Source organism: Acinonyx jubatus, chromosome D2, assembly GCF_027475565.1.
Source record: "Acinonyx jubatus isolate Ajub_Pintada_27869175 chromosome D2, VMU_Ajub_asm_v1.0, whole genome shotgun sequence".
Classification (NCBI taxonomy): Eukaryota; Metazoa; Chordata; class Mammalia; order Carnivora; family Felidae; genus Acinonyx; species Acinonyx jubatus.
In genome coordinates, this window is record NC_069393.1 from 49,569,727 (window position 1) to 49,587,991 (window position 18,265).

Consider the following 18,265-nt stretch of genomic DNA (forward strand, 5'->3'; position numbering starts at 1 on the left):
GGTACTCCTGTAAACATGTAGACTTATTTTAAAATATATTTATAAGTATTTAAAAATATTCCAAAGTTTTAGTTTCTACAATGATAAATGTCGCTAGATATAAACCACAAAAGCAGCTCACTGCAGTCCTCAATTCTTTGAACATCAATGGCTAAGGCTAATCAGGAGCCATCATCAGAAATCATCAGATGCATTTCTGGTGTATAAGAGGATGCATGGACAGATGTTGAGTTTCTGTTGGCAAAGAAAACGGGAGCATCTAATACAGTTATAGTGGCAACTTTCACTTTTCTCCAATATGGCTGTCAGTGCAGTAATTAATAAGAATGGCTTTGTGACATGGCAGCTCAGTCTCTCTCATTACCAGGCTCTGCAGCTGTGTTCTCTCTGCCAGGTTCGGCCCCTCTAGCTCTAACTCTGCAGTCTGATTTGTGGGAACACACTCAGTAAGGGGTTGTTTCCTCTTACAGCACTAGCAAGTCTCATATGGCCATGATCACAGATGATGATACTTGTCTCAGTGCAGCCAGAGGGGAGAAGTGTGGAAAAAGGAATTGAAAAATATTAATAAACAGTTACCTACAGGCAGTGGAACCTTTGTATTCTCTATATAGCAGCAGCATAGGAGCAGTAACCTGGTTGGAAAGGAGAGTCTATAGGAGTTGTTTAGAAACTGTTTTTGCTGAGCAAGCATGCAGTTTTTAATCCATGCTTTATATTACAGATATGTAAAAACAGCAAACCTTGGTAAAGATGCTTTTTTTCAGCATTTAGAATTCATGTCAGATTTAGAAAATGACAACTATCCATCTCAATAAATGTGGAATGACCTAGGGACGGGGCAGATGATAGATATTTAAGAGTACGGAAATTAAAAGGGGACTCCCCTATTCCTAACATACTCTTTAATATTGCCTCTTTGGAGGAGGAGAAAAGTCAAGGGGTCATGGAGTAAGATGCAAAATCCATTGCTAAGTCAAAGACACTAAATAAATAGCAATACTCAAGAGTAACATAGGGTGAACAATTTCTGGTACTTTCGGTACTTGAGCAATAGACAAAGTGTAACAGGTGTCAAGAGAAAGAGAATGAACTTTTGCTGGTGACGTAGCTAAAAAATATTTTACCCTGCCTCCAAGATTCAGCACACGTAACACATTTAATACAGTCCTAGCAAATGTTGAGATGTTGATCACAGAGGTAATAGCATCTGCAAGACTCTACAAGCTTGCTTGAGAAAATGATTGAACAATAGGATTTGGGGTAAGGGAAAGACATTGGGAAGCCTAAGTCTACTCAGGAGTTATTACCAATAGAACAGTCTCCCTCATGTAATATTTGATACATCTATTAGATAAACTCATTAACTAACCTGTCTAATGTAACATTGAACTGAAAGCTCTCGCTTCAGGTCTCAAATATCCCCAAGAGTTTCCTGAGAAGTCACTGGAAGGTGGTATGCCATCTAACAATATTCCAGAAAATTGATTAACTAGGGGAACTCCTAAATCTCACGGATGGATGAACTACAACTTACTAATTTAACAACAATTACACCACATGTAGGTACAGCATTTAACTCTTTACAAAGCAACCTTATTCCGTCATCCTCAGAGCATCTAACCTGGAATTACCTCACCTTATCCTACAAACCATATGCTTTATCTCCTTTTGACAGATAAGGAAATTAAGGATTTAACAATTTGCCCCTGACTGATGAGCAAGTTGGAGCCCAAAGAAAATTTAAACCCAGGTATTCCAAATTCCACATCACAGCTGCCTGCTGTTTACAAACTTGCCCTGCTACATCCAGAAATAGGAACATAGCTTCCAAAGTCATTTGACTTGTTGTTCACGTCATGACATTTATGTTTCGATATGGAGAGGCTCCTGCACCTGCCCCCCCCCCCCACCTTCCTCTAGCACTTAGTTGGGCCTGACTGGCAGCACTTACTACTGTCTTGTAGCAGTGGTGTTGTGTAACATGCTTACATCTCCCGACAATTCCTGAGAGAGGATGGTGACTAGCCTCAGTGATCTGAGGCCCCCTACCGCAGCTCAGTCCCTGGCCTATGATAAGAGCTCAGTAAATACTCATCCCTGGTTGATGAAATGCTCACCATTCTGCTCTGAGGGCTGAATGGTTCCATGAGAAACTCATCCTCATGACAAGTCAATTATCCCATGAAATTCCTTTTGTCACCTGAATACAGATTTGCTCCTTCAGAGGCAGCCTGAATTCAGCCAGGCCAGCCAGCACTCGCAGCCCACTGGGAAGACAACGAGATGTACTTCCTAGGTCCTCCTCAATGGACTTGGTGCCCCAGCTGCTGGCAAGTACTGTCATCAGACCATACTCAGCATCAGCCCCTTCGGGAATTACTGTGACTGCCCCTTCCCCACTTCCAGGAACACTCCTATCCATGACAGATCTGTGTGGGGGTTATAAAGGCCTGGCTATCTCAATTCAACATGGGACAAACTCCGAAGGGCTATTACAGCTGGAGGACTCCCTGTGGGGTCATTGGTCATTCATTTCATCACTAAACCAATATGACAGCTCAACAGCACCCTCTGCCCAGCTTTTCCTCCTCTCCCTTCCCTGAAAGTGGCTCTCAAGCACTCCCCCAATAAGCATTCTGCAGATCATGTCCATCTTAGAGTTCCCATTCTGAAACACCTTCACTTCTCCCAGGATTAGAAACAAATTCAAAAAGGGTTCTAAAGGTCTTCCTTATTTCTGGATTCGCCTTGTAGAATTAGAGCCAGCCACAGCACTGATGCCTCTCCCCTTCTGTATAGTGAAAATAGCTTTCCTCTGATTATAAAAGTAACATAGGCTCAATAAAAAGTATTCTAACTAAACAAGAGTACAAGTTATATGAGTATTACAATACTGCCTTCAATACTTTGGCGATGATCCTTTCATGTCTATGTGCACATACACACATATATAGTTTTACAAAAATCTGCCAAACTCTATCAATGCATAGTTTGTAATCATGGACACCATATATTATGCACAGTCCCACAATATATATTATACAGCTTTCTGGTTTCACCTAGCTTTCCCTTCTCACTGCTCCCCTTTTTCTTTACAACACCTACACATAACACAGGTAGGCAGTAGTATTCAGTAGGTCTCCTTATGTTGACTTCCCCATGATGTTATGTCAAATATGTGCAGAGACACCACAGGTATTTTTGCCACTGTTTTTCAAAAACAAAATTATTCCTTTGTATCTTGCTATTTTCACTAACTATATTACGGTCATCTCTCCAAGCAAAGTGGTATAGCCTCATCTTGTTGCATTGTATTCCACCAAAGGAACTTGCAAGTCAACTAAATATATGAACTGTTTTTTATGCATGTTGGCATTGTTTCTAGGTTTTATTACTCCAGTGTTGAATTAAACATCTTTATACTAGTGCTTCTATTTTCAAGAGATACGTTCCCAGAAATGGGACACGGGAATACTGTGGCAAAAGATCTGTACAAGTTCATGTGTGTGTATACATATATAGAGAGATATCTATAGAGAGATCTATTGGTTTCCTTCCAAGAGATATAAGGACTCATAATTTATCAAGCAATATTTGGGTGGGTGTACTCCTTGTGCTGCTATTCCATGCATAAGTATTATCACTTGTTAATCTGGTGATTATATATCGACATCTTGCATTAATTTGTATTTCTCTGCACACTAGGAGTAATTTTCAATACATGCAGTGGCCATTTGATCCTTTCTAGTTTTTCTGTTTTTGGCTTCGATCTCTATTCAGAAATTGTTCGTAACTAGCCTTCTCAAATTAAAAAAAAAATGTTTTTAATGTTTACTTTTGAGAGAGAACGAGAGAGACAGAGTGCGAGCAGGGGAGGGGCATAGAGAGAGGGAAATACAAAATTGGAAGCAGAATCCAGGTTCTGAGCCGTCAGCACAGAGCCCGAAGAGGGGCTTGACCTCACAAACCGCAAGATCATGACCTGAGCCCAAGTCGGATGCTCAACCGACTGAGCCACCCAGGCACCCCTAGCTTTCTCAGATTTTAAAATGTAAGTAGGAAGATGGAAGTCGGACATGAACTGTACTGATACCAGTGAAGCAGGGACGGGGAACGCTGTTCTAAAGGACAAGTTAGGAGGGCTGATTAGAGGCAACTAGAAGGGAAAGAAAGTAACATTGTTGAGGTACGCTACTCTGCTGTAGGTGCTTCACCTATCTTCACTTCTCTTTTTCTCAACATCTCTGTAAAGTTGGTAGTATCATCCCTCTTACACACGAGGAAACTGAAGCTCAGAGATTTTCAGGAGTGTTTCAAAGTCACTTAGCTCCTGATTCACAGCTGGAACTTTGTGAGCCAGAACCCCTGTCCTACCACCACTCCACACTGCTTCGCAGCATGCTAGACTTTTTATAGGCTTTTATCTGTCCCCTCTCCACAGAAGGCATCAGGTCCTCTGTGAGCTTCTCATGCTCCCTTTACAGGATTAGGAAAGTGGGTCCCACCAGGGCCACAGGGTAACAGCTAGGGCAAGAGACAGTCTAATATTTTAAAGGACTGGAGGGATGTGGAAAATAATTTATCTGCTAAAAATATCTATGGCATGAAGGTGCTACAATGTTAGAAATCTCATCATCGAATACTTTCTCAGGAAACTATTAAACCACCAAAGCTCTTTGCAGAGCACTAACCGATGTTGGTATTTTAAGAATTGATTTTTCCCCTGAATCTACTGTTCTCTTATAGCTCAACGAGCTTCCTTACGACAGATATTTTCAATAAATTAAAAAAATTTAATGTTTATATTCCCTTGAGAGAGACACAGAGTGAGAGCAGGGCAAGAGCAGAGAGAGAGACACACAGACAGAATCTGAAGCTGGCTCAAGGGTCTCAGCTGTCAGGACAGGGCCCAATGCGGGGCTCGAACCCACGAACCGTGAGATCGTGACCTGAGCTGAAGTCAGACACTTAACCAACTGAACCACCCAGGCATCCCTGAATTCTTTGTCAGATAATTTCTTGATCTCCATGTATTTAGGGTCAGTTACTAGAGATTTATTAATTTCCTTCAGTAATGGCATCTTTGCCCAATTTTTCAAGATCCATGTAGCCTTTCATTTGTGTGCATATGAAAGAACACACACCTCTTCCTGTCTTTACAGACTTATTTCAGCAGGTGAAGACCCTCTCCTGCCAGGTCTCCTGACTGATGGGATTGCCTCCAGAGTATCAGTCAAGGGAGACTGGATCCAGGTCACATGGCTTCTGGTTGGCAAGCCTACTATTTCCAGGGGCATGGTGGATGTCTCCTGTGCAGTTCTTGGGACATCAGGACTAACTCTGAACTGGCAGTAAAGAGGGGCTGGAGGTGGGTCACCAGACTGCTGCAGGGGCCTGCAGTTCCACCTACAGTGGGGTGGAGGGCAAGCCACATGCCAAAGGATGAAACTGGACCTTTATGTTATACCATGCACAAAAATCAACTAAAAATGGATTAAAGACTGAAAAGTAAGACCTGAAATCCTACAACTCCTAGAGGAAAATGCAGCGAAAAATCTCCTTGACATTGGTCTTGAAAATGATTATTTGGATATGACACCGAAAGCAAACCCCAACAAACAAAAATACAAGTTGAAGAACTAAAAAGTTTTTGCCCAGCAAACCACCAACAAAATGAAAAGGCAACCTATAGAAGGGGAGAAAATATTTGCAAACTATATATTCAATAATGGGTTAATAGCCAAAATACATAAGGAACTCCTACAACTCAATAGCAAAACAAACCAGCAACAAAAACCACCAAGACAGACCAAATCAAAACAAAAACGCAATTAAAAATGGGCAATTGACTTAAATAGACATGTTTCCAAAGAGAACATGCAAGTACCCAAAAAGTTTATGAAAAGATTTTCTACATCACTAATAATTAAGAAAATGCAAATCAAAACCACAATAAGGTATCACCTCATACCAATTAGAATGGTTATTTTGAAAAAGATAACAAGTGCAGATACGAATGTAAAAAAAAAAAAAAAAGGACACTTATGTGTACTGTTGGTGAGAATGTAAATTGGTACAGCCACTATGGGTAACAGTATGGAGTTTCTACAAAAATAGAGCTACCACATGATCCAGCAATCCCACTTCTTTTTCAAAGCAAACACAATCAGTCTCTCAAAGATAGATCTGCATTCCCATGTTCGTTGCAGCATTATTCACAATAGCCAAGATATGTAAACAATTTCCATGTCCATTGACAGATGAAGAAATTACATATTTAGAATACTGTACAGCCATAAAAAAGGAAATCCTACCATTTATAGCAATATGGATGCTATTGTAAGGATATCATGCTAAGTGTGTGACCACAGTTGTATATGGAATCCAAAAAACGGTTTCTGAACACAGAAACAGAGGAGTGGTCCCTGAGGGTCGTGTGGCAGGGGAAATAGGAGATACTGATAAAAGGGTAAAACTTTGTTATAAGAGGAACAAGTTCTGGAGACCTAATATATGGTATGGTGACTATAGCTAGTATATTATACACATGAAATTTGCTACGTAGATCTTAAGTGGTCTAACCACATACACACACACACACACACACAGTAACTATATAAGGTGATGGATAGGTTAATTAGCTTGATTATAGTAATCATCTCAATATATACTTGGGTCAAAACATCATATGGTATACTTGTATACATTTTTTGTCTGTCTATTATACTTCAATAAAGCAGGAAAAAATGAATAGATTATTATACAGTAAGTCCCTTTTCATCTTGGACATGTCAGCCGCCTTCTTTGTACCACATTGTGGTTTCTTATTCAACAAACCTGACAATAGTGATAATGATTGTAGTAATTTTTATTATAATAGCAGTATTAACCCTCATTCTTTTCATACCAAATTTTGTGAACTGTGATTTTATTATAGCAGGGCTTCAAGGGGGCAGGCACTTTATTTGCTTTTACGAGCATGGTCTCATTTAAACCTAAGTGTAGATAAAGTCTCATGCGTTAGTCATACTAACCTAAGGTAAAAGAGGACATATATGGTACATTTAAATTATCCTCTTTGCTGTCCACTGTCAGCTGTAACCCCTCAAACTTTCTGTCCTGTTCTGTGGGTCACTGTTGGATAGTTTTACTAATGGCTGGTTCCACTTGCCAAGTAAAGAGAGATGGTGACACTTGAAAAAAAAAAAAGCCTGCTCTAAGTAGGTTGCCCGCATACGCTATCTTGGAAAACCTCATGTTCTGTTCATCAATCTCTGCACTGTAGGGAGGGTAAAAGTGAAACGTGCTTGGCTCTTGCTCCCAGCACTTGCATTAGCAAATTATTGTCTGGTTGCTTAGAAGTCCATCTGCTCCTGCTGGGTGTTTCGGTACTTGGAGGTCTAAGCCCCATAAGTCATACCCAGTTACTGCCAAGGACCCAGATTCACTGCAGAAGAGGTGATTAAGGCTTCCATGTGAGAAAAGGGCCACAGGAATAGATGACTTTCCAGAGCTCTGATTGTATCTAGATGACCTATGGCACATTGAAAAGAAAGGATGCACAATTTACAAAGAACTTTTTTTCTTTTTACAGCTCATATACTTGTCCACTGCAGGGCAGTTTTACGTCTTTACACTCTGATCCCTGCATTACAAAGGGAAATTGGGGCTTTTAGTGGAATGGTTAGTGGTGTCAGTCTTTTGTATGTCTTTCTGAAGCAGCAAACACACAGGGCAGCATTCTCCTAGGGCTTCTCTGTCGGGCTGGGCAGACTGGTGTGTATAGGATTGCACTCATGGATCAGCTGCTGACCTGGGGAGACAGAGTAGAAGCCAGGAAAGGACTCTGGGGTGGAGACTCTTCTCCTGGCCTCTCCAATGATTTGCTGCTGTCTGGTGCGTGCTTAGTGGCTTCCTTTTTCTGGAAGCAGGAAGTCCGAAGTATACTCTTAACGGGCTGTTAACCTTCAAAATCAACTGCTTAGATTCTCCCTAATGTGGCGGTTCCATTTTTCTTGTCCTTACTGCATGTCCTTCACTGGTTGCTGAAAACATCCATTCCAAACATCTCATCTGCAGCAACATTCTCCCTTTCCTTAGCAAGGAACTCCTACCATATGCCAGTTCTTTGCTAGAGTATGGACACTGAAGCTGCAATCAGCTCAGGAGAGCTACAGATGGAAACAGAACTCTTGCCCCCACTTTCCATGAACCACACTGTGCACCCCTTAGGCTCATGGGTATCCAGGAGGTGACGTACTATATAAAATATGGACTGGAAAATTAGCAGGTACCATTATTGAAGTACAGAAACAATCCAGTATGTAACTGCAGAGTGGCAAGTTGTTCCTGGAAAAGTAGTGCTGAGTGAGACTGTTTCCCTGATTTAGGCACTATCTGGGCAATGACACAATGCCCATTTTAGCTGTCCATTTCCCCATGAAAGAGGAGCTATTGGACCCTGACCAATTCCAAAGCTCCCAATAATGCTCTTGGGTGTCAGCCAACTTACAGTTTCAACATTTTCCTATGTTCTGTTTCTCCTTCAGAGTTCCTACTAGAGATCATTGAAGATGGGACCTGGGGTTCTAAAGGGCAAATTCTGGGGGGCTCCTGGGCAGGGGGGAGTCAGTCGGTTAAGCATCCAACTTCAGCTCAGGTCATGATCTCACAGTCCATGAGTTTGAGCCCCGCGTCGGGCTCTGTGCTGACAGCCTGCTTCAAATTCTGTGTCTCCCTCTCTCTCTCTGCACCTCACCAGCTCACACACAGTCTCTCAAAAATTAACATTAAAAAAAATTTTTTTAGAAAGAAACATTCTGCCTGTCCTGAACCTCACAACTTCCAGATACCTTCAAAGCATGCAAGAGGTTGGGTTTAAACCTTTTCTGAGGCAAAGGTATATAACTGCTTCTTCTAGCCATCCAAACCACTAAGTAGTAATTTTTTACTTTGGGCACACCACATGCACCTCTTTCACTGTTAGGAGGTAAGACCTGCCTTACTAGACCATGGTAAGGATGAAATGAGATGACGCTAGGAAAGCAGGGGGACAAAAATAAATAATGAATGCTTTATAAGTTGTAAATGGTGGCACCAGTATTGTCATTACTCCAAGTAATAATTAGTTTACACATAAATGAAACTTTTGATGCATTTCCAATGTAAGTAATTTTTAGAGCTATTGTTGAGTGATTCTTAGCATTCCTTGGAATATGTGAAACATAAGAGTTCTCAGTCAAGTTATATTATGAGGTTAATTTAGTAGAAATCAGTGTGTGTACGTACGTACATGGGGGAGTGTCAAACATTAAGTGGGTAGATGGCATATACACATTAAACTCCTCAGTGTGAAAAACTGACATTAAAAAAACTCCCCTCATGCAAAATCCTTATAGAATCATCTTTCTCTCAAATATCTGTGTAATTTCCTAGGGGTACCTTGCTTCCATTTTCAGCTTATCAGCATTTTATAGAATTCTATTAAACAAGTCAAATATTGGATGCAGACAAATTAATTCCCTTTGAGTTGGGCCTCCAGAAAAAAACTATTTCTCCTCTTGAGGCCACTTCAACTCCATTCGTGCACCTGTGCCACCATTCAGTTGGCAGTTAGTCTCTTTCCTCCCTTCCTTCCATGGAAACACCGTTGGTACTTACTGCTCATCTGATTTACCATCTCCCCAAGACCTTGAATTTGCCAGGGAGAGGGAAATTATTCTTTGTTTGAATTTTTGTAATTATTTTTCATTTGTTGTATCATATATCCTGCCTCAAGAGATTCCCTTTTTCCCCCATTGCTCTTCAATTGCCCTCAGTGACCACTGAATTCCCACAACTCTTTGCTGTAATCATGCTGCAGAATAGCATCTGTGTATCAAAGTTGGACCCGTAAATGGAAGAAATTACTGCAGCTTCCCAAAATACATGGGCTACTCCCCCAAAGTTACATATTTGAAGAATCTGAGTCATGAACTATGTGATCTATATAAGCAGAAACATTTCCTAAGAGAAATTACCATACACCACAGTTTTATTTTTCTGAGACACAAAGCGTGAGAAATAATGGAATTTAATACAGTGTCATGCAAAGAATAAACCATTACTCATAACAAATAGCACATTACTTAGGAGCTGACAAGAATTACTAGGGCACTTCCTGCAACAGGAATCTACATGAGCAATAACTGAAGAATATGGCTCTCTCTCTCTCACCAGATGGCCAATATATGCTATTGCAGTTACCTAGCAGAATTCAGAATCACAGAAGATCATGTAATACAAGCCCCTCACCATTGTTTCTCAGACTTCAGTCTGCTTAAGAATTACTGGTAGAGTTTGTTAAAAATTTAGGTCCCAAGACTCAGAGATGTTAGGGAAGTGCAAATTCAGGTAGAGACCAAAAAAATAAATAAATAAATAAATAAACCCAACAAAAACATCCACCTGCATGTTTACTGTGCACCCTAGGGAGTTATGATGCACTTACTCCATACTTGAAATAACATTACTTTGACACTGCTCACAGAGAAAGTAAAATTCAGAAATACGTATCTGTATACCCAAGGTCAAAGACCCACTTATCAGCAGAGCCAGGACAAGGAACGATTCATCATAATCGTAAGGTAAATGTTTCATGAGACATTAGAAACCAATCTCCTGCCTCCCATGCAAAAGTGTCCATCATTTGCCTCATCCTTACCTATGCCCCCCATCATGCAGGCATCTTTAAAATATTAAGCATCTACTATGGGTAAGACAGTAAGTAAAAGGTTTAGAGACAGCCATCTGGTCTCTTCCCTCAGGAAGCTCAGAGTGTAGCAGATAATTGTTTATAGATAGAAGAACATAGTATAAAAACAATGAAAGAAATGACTTTATTGGAACAATTCTTAAGGATCCACTCAATATTTATGGAGTTAATGTGCTAAGAATGAAGACTGGCATTTCAATATAGTAACTTCTCCATTTTTTCTTTCTCCGTAAATATTATTTATTATATGCCATGCACTATGCTAGGCATCAGGGATACAGAAGAAAATATAAAAGACAAGGTCTCTGAATTCTGGAAGGGTAACTTCTAATGGGATGAGAAACAGATAATTAACAAAAATCACATAATTAAACAACATTGCAGATGAAGATAAGTGTTCCAGAGCAAATAGGGAAATGCAATATAGTCAGAGGAGGAAAAAGAGGTGTTTCAGTGTGATGGCCAGAGAAAGCCACTCTGGGGAAATAACATTTTATCTGATACATAAAACCATACAGAGACCAAGTATGTATGCAAAGAGCTGATAAAAACAGCATTCCAGGTAAAGGGAAGGGCAAGTGCAAAGGCACAGATAAAGGAATAAGCTCATTACATTAAAGGGATAGAAGCGAGAACAGTTTGGTATTTGAATAGAATGTCGAGCATGACAAGCAAAGTGGTATAACAGTTAAGTCCAGGACGCAGTCAGGAGCCAGAGCCTTTGGGATTTTGTAGGCACAATACGGAAACTCAATTTCAAACCAAGTGGAGGAGTTGGTCATGAAAAGGACAGAGATTACTCAATTTGCATTTCTAAAGCTCACTGGATCATCTGTGAAGAATGGATTAAAGGGGAGGATGAATGTAACAAGGAGAACAAGAGACTACTATTTATTGTTCAAGATGTTTCATGCTCTGAGAGTAAGGAAGGATATTCACCAGGAACAAGAAAGAGGAGGGTGTCCATCAAGACGTCATTGGCCATTTTAAGTAGCAGTGTACACAGTGAGGCACAGGCTGTCCGGTCTGGCACCCAAGACCATCCACCCCATGACCCAGCTCACATCATTGGATTTGTCCTCCTACCTGTGTACCAAGCAGAGCAGACTCCTGGTCTCCAAGCGTCCTTACCATGTCCGGTGCCATGCTGATTCCTTCCCAGTTTGTTCATGCCAAAACTCTCATCTTACATGTAAGGACTTACACATGTTTCTCCCTCCACAAAAACTTTTCTCTCAATCACATTCTACCTCTTTTTCCTTGGAGAATGCATCTCAGTTCACACAGTTATGCCCAGCAGTATTGCCATTTATTTATCTTTCCTTCCCCAAGAGACTGTGAGCTGCTTAGGGGAGAAATGGAGTCTCACTTTTTATTACCCATGATGCTTTGCACAGGACCTCAGAATGGAGGAGGCCTTCTAGCACCTGAACTTAACTAGCTCCGGAGCTTCATTCCTAGCTCTCACCCGCTGCCTGACCACATGCCGTTCCAGCTTGCAGTTCTGTGGAAACGACCATGCTACATTATGGCCTGGCCGTTCATTCCTTTTCTATCATATGCATAGTATGCTTTACAGCCTCTCGTCTGGCCACGAATGCCTCTTCATCTCTCAATACTTAGCCAAGGACCAATCTCTTTATGGAGTATTTAATAGCATCCTCATCCTCAAGGAGAGCTGACAGCTCCCTGTTAGAGGTCCTCCTCCATACCATATAAACTTCAAATATAAATTTGAAGTTTATATATATATAACTTCAGTGTGATGGCCAGAGAAAGCCACTCTGGGGAAATAACATTTTATCTGATATAAATATATATATATCAAATTTATATCAAATATAAATTTGAAGTTTATATATAAATATATATCCGGTACATATTATTTAAAACACAGTATCTTGCAAGGTATTGCTAATTTATGGAAATAAGTAAATGTAAATGCTAAGTTGACAATAATAAGAAGCACAAGTGAAAAACTACACCCGACAAAAATACCAGTTTTTTATATGTTGGAAATCCCTGAGTTAGCAGAGAAAGCAGAGTCTGAAAAGACTGGATGCTCACCTAAACCATTGACAGTGAAGCTCACCAGTTCCAAAGTCCTGCATATATGCACAATACACCAGCTTTGTTCGTGTACCCTACTCTTAAACCTATACATATTCACAGATGAAGCATTAGTAAAGAGCCTCTACTGAAGAGAAAAGGAAATCAGAAGCTAGAGATAAACAGAAGGATAAACAGAGATTCCTGTTTAACTATAATTAATTTCTCCAGAAAGGAAAAAATGCTATAAAAAGGAACATTCATAGCATTTCAAAAATAGCTCTTAAAAATTAAACACATGTGAAAGCAGAAATACACATGCCTACATACACACATACAGGAAAATACAACTGGTAAGATCTCAAAGATCTCCATCAAGAAGAACAATACACCTGAGAAATAAAAAGTAATATTAAAAAAAAAGAAAATTAGAGGATTAATTGGGGTAATTCAAGTGCCAGAAAGAAAGTATAGGAAAAAATGGAGGGTAGAGCAATACTGAAGAAATACAAAAAAATCTCAAAGCCTGGGCTTAGTAGTTGAAAACCCTAAGGTACATAATTGTCAAATTTCAGAGTTCTGGGTTTAAAGAGATCTGGAGAGATCCCAGAGGAAAAAAATAGATAATTTACACATAATCAGAAATAAGAATACTGGAAACCAGAGAACAATGGAGTCATGTGTTTAAACTTCTCGGGAAAATAATTTTCAGTGTGGAAGTCCATCCTCAATGAAACCATGATGGAAGCTTAAGATAAAGACATGTTCAAGGACACCAGGTCAGAAAGCTACTGGAGAATGTTTTCCTTAACAAAGGGTAGTTTATCAGGAAGCAAGGGATTTAATCTAGGCAGAGGAAAAAACAGAAGTGAAAGATATTTCTCGAATGATAGTAGCGGGAAATCCTGGGATGAAACCTGCACAGCAGACCTAGAAATAAAGTATCTCAAATGGGCCAGGAAAAGACTGCTCTCAAAGGAGAAAAAAATGTAACTGATCAAGATTATCTAGTATATCTGATCATGGTAAAAAACCAAAAAAGTTTTGCAAAACTGTCAGATTATGGTGATGAGCACTTAAAAAACAATGAAAAGCACCAATTATTAACTCTAGGAAGGCGGCAAGCAAGAAAATATGATCACAGCATATCAGGTGATGCACATGGAAACAGCATTTTCATTGTCAAGATGATGTAAATACTAAATACTGATACAACCAAGTTCAGATGTAATTGTACTGAGTGAAGAGGGTAAAGGAAGTATGTTGGAGGTGGTTGTAAAATCAAAGTTATATATTAGATCTTTCTACATCAAGAGGTAATCTAGAAAATGTTTTGTTTCAAAAGTCAACAAAGATCAGTGTAGTATCAACTGCACAGAAATAGCTTAAAGATCAGCTGAAAAAAACAGGTTGCTGCTGGGGAACAGAGAAGGAACAAAGACAGGAATGAATTTAAGGAAAAAAAAAAAAAAAGGAGTAACAGCATGTTTTATTACTCTTGCCAGAAACATTTAAACAGACTTTTGATGTAGGAACTATTGAGACCATTCTTCTTCTACTCTGCCCTAGATAAGAGGGCAACATACAGAACAATAGGTTTCACACTCTGAAGAACAGTACACTTTGCAAAATGATGATTTGTCGCTATATAGGACTCAGAAATGTAATAATTTTGAAGGTGTTTGGGCAGTTTTTATATAGTTTAGAGCCAGAACATCCTTCCTGGGTAGACGAAATCTTCCTTATTCAAAATCTCTTAAAAAAAAAACTCACGGTATTTATCTACACCACAAAACAGGATCAAAATAGGTTCATTCACTGATTATTTTACTGGTCACTAAGCATCAGGCACACCAATGTTGATCCTAAAAACAAAGAAACAGTATTGGTATGATCAGATTTGCATTTTAGAAGATCCTGGGCTGTTCTATGGACTAGACTGAACTACAGTATCACCTTACTGAATACCAGAAATTTGCTGAGAGAGATTTCAGGTGCTCTGATCTCACACACACACACACCCCACCACACATAGTAACTACAGGAGAAAATTGTTAATTGACTTGACTATGGTAATCATTTCACTATGTATATCAAATCATTTTCCATACCTTCAATCTTTTTTATCAAAAATAAATTTTCAAAATCGGTAGTAAAGACTCAAGGACACCACAACCATTCAATTAAAAGGTGAGAGACAAAAACCAGAGTGTTAACAGTGGAAATGAAGAGAAATGTATTCATTTTAAATACATTTTGGGGTGATATCAAAATTTTTTGGTGGCTAACTGGGTTTAAGGATTGACAGAGGGAGGCACCAAGGATAGTTTCTAGTTTGGGTCAACTGAGCAACCAGGAGCATGGTGGTGCCATTAATTGATATGGGCAACAGTTGTATTACTGAACCACATGATGGTCTCATTTATGCCCTCTTCTTTAGAACAACTGGGATTTCAGTGAGCTGAAGTCTATGGAATGAGGCCTTTAGTAATTTCAAAGAACATCAAGTCTCACTTCTTGACATTTTGGTTTTGATCCTAAAGGAAAGGCTCTCTATTCCTACTTTTACTCAAACCTTGAATAAATGAAGTTAGTTTAGGGCCACGATTTTTTGTACTATAACTGAAAGCTGTTCTTTTAGTTTTATTGCTTTCTCAGGACTTTAGCAGGGTTTGGGGCACCTGGGTAGCTCAGTAAGTTGAGTGTCCGATTTTGGCTTAGGCCATGATCTTGCTGTTCATGATTTTCAGCCCCGTGTTGGGCTCTGTGCTGACAGAACCTGGAGCCCGCTTTGGATTCTGTGTCTCCCTGTCTCTGCCCCTCTCCCACGTAGGCTCACTCATGCGCGCTCTTTCAAAAATGAATAAACATTAAAAAAATTTTTTTAAAAAGGGCTTTACCAGGGTCCTCTAGGCCTTACAAAGCCTATCACTAGTGGGCTGGCTGAGTGTCTGACTCTGTTTCCTAATCTCAGAAAACACATCAACAATTCAGGTGGCACTAACCAGAGCAAACCTAGAGGTCATCTGAGTGGTATGAAAAGCATATATATTTCCTTTAGAGTTTTATTAAGCAATGGTATGTTCTATGGTCAGGAAGATGTACAACGCATAATCTGCAGGCGGGGTAGACTGGATAGGGTTGGAATAGCCAATCAAATGGAACCTCAGGACTCCACAAGACTGAAGATGCACATGGACCTGCTTTGCCACCTTGAGACTGTTTAACTGGACAGAGAAGAACTGATTAATCATCTTCAATTGCACCAATTCTGTGAGGCCAATACTTCCAGGTGAGATATGAATCCAATTTCCGATGACAGACTCTATTGTGAAGAGGCAGATGATCAACATGGTGGAGAAGGACAAGAGCACCATATGATGGAGCAGCAAGCATTCTCTTTCAATTGCAACCAGTCAGCATCTGAGAGTCTGTCCAGAAAACTGGAGAAAACATCAGGCCACTAACTAAATATGCTACTCTTGGGCTTAAAATAAAAATCAAATGTGCTTTGAAACTGATAGGGAAAGCAACTTTTACCTCTCCTCTATCAGCAAACTAAAACCATTAGCTTCCTAAGGGGTAAATTAATGTGTCAGTGCCAAACCAGAAATCCAGATGCAGACTCAAGATGGCCTCATTCTTTCTACTATGAGCGTTAAATAGTCATTAACACACTGGGTCCTTTTCACTGTCTCCATTGTGCTTGCCTGGACCAAGCTAAGGAAATTATTAGTATTTCTCTTCTCCATGTAAGGTAAGACCTTTTCTCTCAGCTTGTGTAAGGATGTGTGTGTCTCTCAACGAGCTTCTATGACAAAAAGGCTTCCAGGGACTTCCAAAGAGGCAAGAGAAGAAAAAAAAAAAATCAAAAAGTATTTCCCTTATGTGGAAAGGTTTCTGATGTTGAATAGAGTATTTTAATAAAAATAAAGGCCTGTTCCCGTCATGATGAGAAATCTCATGGGGGACAGGGAGCTCATGACAATATTCATGTTTACAGTTAGCAGAATTTAACAGGACAGAACATAAATACTGCTGAAACTTCAAACATCTCACACGTTTTATAATTTTCTGAATTTTTTAAGTATGAGAATGTGCAAGCTCCTATCACAATTGATTCTTCAGGAACCAATGAGTAACCCAATAAGGAGCAAGTATAATCTGAGCTAAAAACAGACACACACATGCACACACATTTACTTTTTCTCCACATAATGTCCATGAAAATACCCTAAATAGCCTGTTAAAGTCATTTAAATTCTAATATAGTCTTCAAATTAGACATTAAAAAATAGGATACACAAACCTCAACTACATAAACATTTTCTTAGCATTGTTCATGCTTCATCTGTAAGTACAACCTCAGCAGTCCTCAGGCATATCTCACAGAAAGCTCATTTTTATTTAAATTCTTTAAGAATGACAAAAAACTTCCTTTCAGACTTTCCCAACTATGGCATTTGGTTATGCAAAGTAGATTCTCACCCATGAAAAGAAACATGCCTGAACTTTGAGTGGTCTACGAAACGGGCCTTATAAACAAGGAGTTTCTTTCAATATAGTTTTCTTTGTTCAAGTTTCTCGCTCTTGGATCACAGGCCAATATTCATTAGAGACCTGTTGGAACCCCACTGGGATTCTCATTTCAACGGTGCTCCAGGGCCCGTGTTGATGAGCACTGGGTTTGTCAGTCTTCTGAGGATATTTTGGTATCAATCTTTGGAATAACAGCAATTCCTCAGAGCCACTCAATCCTTCTAACACATTTAAGTGCTGTACTGGATCTTTCTGGGGCTACATCACTTGCACTCCTAAGTTCTTAAGTTTCCCCCGAGTTGGGACTCACATCAGGTAAATCGTGCAATGTAAGAAAATGGTCTTTCTTGGGGCACCTGGGTGGCTCACTCGGTGAGTGAGTGACTTCAGCTCAGGTCATGATCTTGCGGTTCATGGGTTCGAGCCCCACGTAGGGCTCTGTGCTGACAGCTTGGAGCCTGTTTCAGATTCTGTGTCTCCCTCTCTCTTTGCCCCTCCCCCATCACACTCAGTCTCTCTCAAAAACGAACATTTAAAAAAATTTTTTTAAAGTAAAGAAAACGGTCTTACTTTTTCTCTCCACTCTTTTTCACAGTCTCTGTCTCTGCTCTGGGGCTTACCCCAGGAAGCACTAATAGCCCTGGGCTGCTTTCGGCCACCCAGAACTTTGTCCCAGATCTTGCCTGCCTCCTCAAACCATACAATCAGTATTCATCAAGACAAAGATACAAATCAGGACCTACACAAACCAATGTGACTAATGACTACCTCATGATGTTAATGATAGTGGAATAACAGGTCCTATTAACACAAGGGTGTTTCCCTGAACCCCCAGATGATTTCACTCTGTTGGCTACTATTCTGCTCATCATGTAAAAGAAGAGCACACTCATTACCATTCTTCCCACCTTGAATCCATAG